Source organism: Vanessa cardui, chromosome 9, assembly GCF_905220365.1.
Source record: "Vanessa cardui chromosome 9, ilVanCard2.1, whole genome shotgun sequence".
Classification (NCBI taxonomy): Eukaryota; Metazoa; Arthropoda; class Insecta; order Lepidoptera; family Nymphalidae; genus Vanessa; species Vanessa cardui.
The window spans coordinates 8109564-8116401 of record NC_061131.1 but is presented as its reverse complement, the minus strand read 5'-3'; positions in this window follow the sequence as shown (position 1 = coordinate 8116401).

Sequence of the window (6838 nt, the reverse complement as noted above, 5' to 3'; positions counted from 1 at the left end):
CTCTGCGGTTTTCCTGAACCAACACGACTTGGGGAATCTACTAGAACTACTACTAGTTCTACTGTTAAAGCAAAACAAAGCAACAACAAGTTTCCCAACGTTTTAAATATCCATAGATGGACTTCACTAGTAAGTCACTTTTCATCTAAAAAGAAATACTAAAGTATTAAGTATCGGTGGTCTTTAGTGTGTAGGATTTTTTTGAGTTCTTCGGCGATATCACAAGTGTTACCTCCCTTGGACTCGTTGCGGATTAACACCCAGCATCTTCATTTAACAACTTGAACAGTCTTGATTTAAATAATATTGAATATTTAATTTAGAATAATTTATACACTGCTCTAATAATATTACTGTGACAGTGAATTTTTAGGTGCCTAAACTTTTATTTTAATAATTAATCTGTCCGGTTATTTTGAAGAAATTGCGAAATCATAAGGAGACAGCATAAAGAGTAACAATGATAAATCTAAGATAATGATAAATCTCCTGATAATGTTATTCTTCCATTCTTTTATGCAAACACAATAATATAAGAGAGAGATGTGATATAAATTATGACGACCAATCGACTCAGTAGTCACTGCAACCGAATTCTGCACGATATGTCAAAAGTTTGATTAAATATTATGTGTGATAAATGTTTTTAACATTCATGTAAATATTGAGACACGCGTAAACTATTTATGAGCGTGTTTGTATTTAAAACCTCCAAAAAGCGAAAGACAATACGCGTTATGCGGTTGTGGATTAATTTATTATTATTAAATTATTTAGTAAATACTAATTACTACTACGTTACAAAGTATTCAAATATTTATTTCCACTACGTGGATTTCCTTTAAACGATATGAAAGTTTTAACGACGGTTTTATAATTTAGTTTATAAATAACTGAACATTTTCCTAAAACGCAATCTTGATGGTTGACCACAAAGGATGGTTCGAGTAAGTCGTAAAAATAGAACTACGCGATCCCGAAGTCAATATCAATACGAATGTCAAACACGCCGTCAATGAAAGTGATCTACATGAGGAAGTAGTAAACATTAAAAGGAACGTTTGTTTTCAGTCATTAATATCTATTCGGAAACTCGGCCGACAAACCGCATGTTGTGAAACAGGGTCAAACTGTTACTGGACGATTCTATGGCGTTCCCGCTTCCTTTTTTTACACACCATTGTGAAATATGAATATCTCTTTGAAGTTCACTGATGTATTACGCACTTTATATCAGTGCACTGCCACAGATAAAATAAATATTTATAGTCTTTGATGTATATTTATATTTTTTATTTAATAATAGTTATGGAGAGGTTTTGTTCAGTTTTTTTAAATTTCTTTGTCGCTTTCGTTATTACAATCCGAAAAAGCCTTTAATATGTTTTTGTTGATGATGTTGATCTCGGTAGGTATTCGAATATCGGTAATCAGCAAAATATTGTGAAATTCTTCATTTTTCATTTACCCTTTTAACTTTATATCAATATATGTTTAAGGAAAGAAATAAACCAGCGTACGTTTCCATGCAGCTTTCAAAGTCTGTGAGACTTAAATGTCATAATTGAGGTAAGTTCGACTAGCCTACTTTAAAAAAGTATATTTTTATTTAATTGGATTTACTGAACGTTTCATTACTACTCGTTTGAAATATAAATGTATGTTCTGTAGTTATTATTTATAATAATAATGTAGATGAATATTTAGGATATATAATGGTGCAATACTGATATTAAATACAAACCTTGTTTATATACGACATCACATTACAAACTCCTAAAATTATCAGCATTTATTTACAATATTGTCCAAGTATTACAAAAACCTTCCCCTCAAATCCCTGTATTTATTAAAAAACCGCATTCATAATCTATCCGATGTAGGGATAGAGAAAGCGACTTTATTTTATACCATGTAGTGATAATAATTTATATCAATTAGTTTATTTACTTGTTCGTTAGGCTGCTAAAAATATTTGGACATTAAACTGAATTTACACAATATGAATGTACCGAATTTCCAGTTGTATATTAGTGAAGCGCTAAATGTTAAAGGAACGAACATCGGGTCGTACGAGTCGTACCAGATTCATTATGGATATACTCAACAAGGAAACTGCCAAATATTTTTTTATGTCGAACATATTCTAAATATTGTATCAAACTTGTATACTTAATGTTCATTCGATACATAATTCGGTACTTTCATCGAATTTGAAATTTAAATTTGGTGCTAAAATAATGGTAGAAAAATGCAAAGACAAGGAGTACAGAAGTACTTCAAAGTCTGAGAGGCTTCTTGAGTGTGACCAATGCCAAAACAAAAAATCCCTAAATTTAAAGCAAATTGAGAACACGTGCAATTTCAAGAAAAAAAAATAGGAATTGTTTTTAATAAACTATGCCACTGTAGAATAAAATATACCTTATAATTTTTTTCTTTTTTATAATTTTGGGACTTTTGACCTACAAAAGTACGTAAGTCCCATTGTCCCTATGTCTTTACGATAATTATAGTAAGTATTTAATAATCACACAATTAAAAAATTGTAATAAAATGGAGTTTGGACGTTTATTTAAGAATCGGAAGATACTCATTTTAATTAAAATGGACTGCTGATTTTATTAAGTTCTCATTTCTGTGATATATTCATCGAAAAGTGATGGTAGTTTTTTTTTCTAAAAACTACGTAAGGCATGATATACGTCGAAGCCGGGGTATTGTTTTCAATATTTCATTATATTTAGTACATATGCGTATAATAGGAGATTGATTTCCACCACGATGAGTTTTCGTAGAAGGTATGTGGAATATTTTCGAAATGGAACAATGGGGATATCTACGCGGAAGTGATAGCGATATGCGGTCCAGTCATTTCACTTTATCTTTTTATTAACTATTTTATGCAAATAACAACGATCATAGTACTCATATCTACTTCACTTTATGACATATGATGTGCCTATCCTGGTTCAATAACCAATAATAAATGACATATTAAATAAACGAGGCTTCTTGTACACAAGTGCAAACAATAATTTTTGTATAAAATTAGTAAAAAAAGTTTGTACAAAAAGTTTTATAAAAATTTGTAGAAAATTTCATGCTCTCCAACTTTAATTAAAACATTTTTTTCGTATCTCCAAAAATGATTGAGTTACTATACAAAATCAAAAATTTTTTTTTTCTTTTTACTTAAATATATCGGAAAATATCAACAATAGGAGGAAAATTTTGGGATAAAAAAGGTGGGAAATTTTGTTTTCTACAAAAAAGATCTCTTCGGTTTTTGACGTAAAACTTACCGTTTCCGAGATATATGCAAAAAAACGTTTTCCAAAATGGCGGCTAACGCTCGCGGTTTCGAACGACAGAAACTCGGTTTTATACTTGGGGGTCACCCTCCGATATAATCCAATTGAAAAATCACGTAGAAGGATTTTATGCAGAGCGGATATCTAAAAATCTTGGACTAACACTGAACGACATACTTTGATAATTCAGTAGAAGATATAATATCTAATTTAAATTTGGAATGACTAATTACGCCATTAAAAAGATTTCATGTCAATATAAAACTAGACCCAGTCCAAAGATGTTACACTATTTTCAACCAAGTTATCATACTATGTAAGTTTAATTTTATATGCAATTGTCAGTTTAGTGATTTAGTTACAAAAGGTACTAGAGTTTACGACTTGATGAAGCAATGAATATGAAAACTGATGACAGTTTTCTTACTCTGACTGTACATCATGAATATAATCTAATAAAATATTACAAGCCAGATCAAATATAAATAGTCTTTATTCGCGGAGGTGCATAAAAGCACTTTCGAATCGTCGTGTTACAGTATTCAATTGAATTAAAGCTACCCTCGCTTCGAAAAGTAAATTCTACAAAGAAAACCGGCAAGGAATCAGCACTGAAACTTTTTCATCGTTTTAATTACAGAGTTTATGTCAATAAAGTAAACTTAAATGTACATATACTTATATGCCATACTTTTATTTCAATATAAACAATAATTATCACCGCTTCTTCCAAATATAATTCATACAGTTGTCAATATAGACATTATTATTGTAAGCATATTGTGAAGCCAATGTTGGTACACCCACTTAATAAAAACATCTCAAAGCTATCAAGATCCAAGACTATAAATAGATCTGAGAGTTCTTTTTTTAGCACGAATACAATTTTAATTGCGTTACCCTAAAGCCTATTGCCGTAGGACATAGTACTATGAAAATTACCAAAGTTTACTCACCAAGTACTACTAGCATTAATTTTGTTGGCTATCCTGACCGCGTTTTATTAATTTTAAAATCTGCGTGGAGTTTAACTGGAAACTTATTGTAGCGTTATCCGTAAGGTGTGTTTGCTCATACTGAACTTTTCCTACACTGAAACCACGACCTGATCTGAACAGAAAACTTATTTATATTTCCTTTGCCACATTCTTTATTAATTGAAAAGTGTTTACTTTTTCAAAATAGGTAGAACAAGCTATCAGAACAAGATTTATAATTCATAAAAATTACTTTGTATATTACATCTAAGTAACATAAAAATAATATTAGTTTATATGTTTATATGTTATATATTTTTATTATCTCCGGACAAACCCAGCCGTCCCTTTGGTGGTTTCAGGAGTATTTTGTATTGATACTTTGTATTGAACTGAATATAATTAAAAGAAAATAATTAACATAATTAAGCTTTTACAATCAACATTGCGTTCTGGGTATATCTAAAAAAAGATTTCTATTAATTAGTCTCTCACAATTTGATAACGGTCTCGTATCGATATAAAAACTTTATTATATTATTTATTTATTTTTGATTTGTTGGATAGTTATATTTCAATCTGATTTGATGTTGATGATACAGTTTTTACTTCTACATTTCCAAATAAAGTAAACTGTCTTATAATATAATCAATAAAGAAAAAATCTAAATCTTTAGGTCAAGAATAGATGCAAGCGAAAAGTCATTTCAAGTCTAGACGAGTCAGTATTAAAAATGAATCTATATTGTTAAAATATCAAGTCCCATTTAGAGGATGAAAGTCAGTTCAATTGGAAACACAAACTACAACCCAAATCGTTAATCATTTTAAAGTATTTAGTTTTACAATAAACCATCATCATAACATTAAATTAAAAGCGCTAGATTTTTCTAGTTATCGGAAAATCGTTTAGCTTCATTTACTTTTCCTTTTTCATTCCAATTACTCACCTAATTACCTACATTTTGATTTCAATTCATCTTGGAATATTTATTTACCAAATACTAAAACACTCTTACACAAAACCAAATCAACTCACTCACAGTCACAAATATATATAAAAACACACGCATACCTTTGATTGTAATCTTCATACCTAGTACATACTTATATGCTACTATTTTGGCACGTAGATTTGTTATTAAAAACGAAGTTAAGAAATGACAATGATCAACGGAAATAATATTAATCGTTCTTATTTCGAAACGATTAAATATACACTTATCATGGTTAAGTTTAACTGTACATTAGCTACAGGAATGTACCTGTTATATAGATATTCACAGTGTTACCTGTTTCATATTGAAATGCTACAAGTATAATTTAAACATATTGTTTATGAGATAAAATTTTAATTTATCAGAGAATTCAAGGAACATGACCCATGAAACTACATTGTTGCCTGATTTTGGGACAGTTGTATAAAAATAATATTTTATATCGTTCTTCATCGTTTTTCTATACTTTTTTGGTAAACTTATTTTTTAAACATAAAACCAGCAAAAACTATAATGCAAACTATTTCCGTATCGACATTGAAATAAGTAATCCTTCCAAAACAATATTTTCAATCTATTATTATCGATTAACACAATTCAATATACTTGATAAATAAAATGTAATATATTTAATGAATTAATAAGTAAAGGAACAGCCTGTACATTTCCGACTGCTGAGCCCTCCTCTTCCATTAAGGAGATGGTTTGGAACATATTCTACCACGCTGTTCCAATGCGGGTTGGTGGAATGCGCATGTGGCAGAATTTCGATGAAATTAGACACATGCAGGTTTCCTCACGGTGTTTACCTTCACCGCCGAGCACGAGATGACTTATAAACACAAATTAAGCACATATATAGTGGTGCAATTATCGGTTAAGATGCACGCGTTCTAACCACTGGGCCATCTCAGCTCAATGAATGATTAAATTTAAATGAATTAATACGCTACAAATTTTACAATATTTTCGGAAATGATTATTAACTGGTATCACTGAGAGTCATCACAGATGTGATGATGCTCAGAATATGTATCTACACAGATCATTCCGTAATTAATGATTCAGACCATGTGTAAAGCCATAGATTTTGTGTGTTTAAAAAAATACAATTTTTTTAAGTCTCTCTCTCTTACTTTGTTTGATTGAAACACACTCTCTAACTTGGCAAATGTATAATCAAAGATTTACATGTTACTAGTTCTTTAATTACATCATGAATAGATTTGAAGTCTAGTTATTTTTTATTTGTTCTTCATCCTAAAGCCAACTCTTGATTCTAATAAGGCTATCAATAGTAACCAGTTTGAAAGGCAATCAGCGACGTCCCTGCAAACAATACCTCGTATTCAAATATATGTCGTAAATGTAGCCCAACACAACAACACAACAGACAATTGTTTTCGATCTATTGTCCTATGTCATAGTCATATTTGCTATTATTATTAATGTTACCCGCAAATTTCATAATATTATATTATTTACTTTATTGTTTTGTTATATTTCACTTATATAATATATAACATTGTGTGGCTTAAGTACCGTTTGG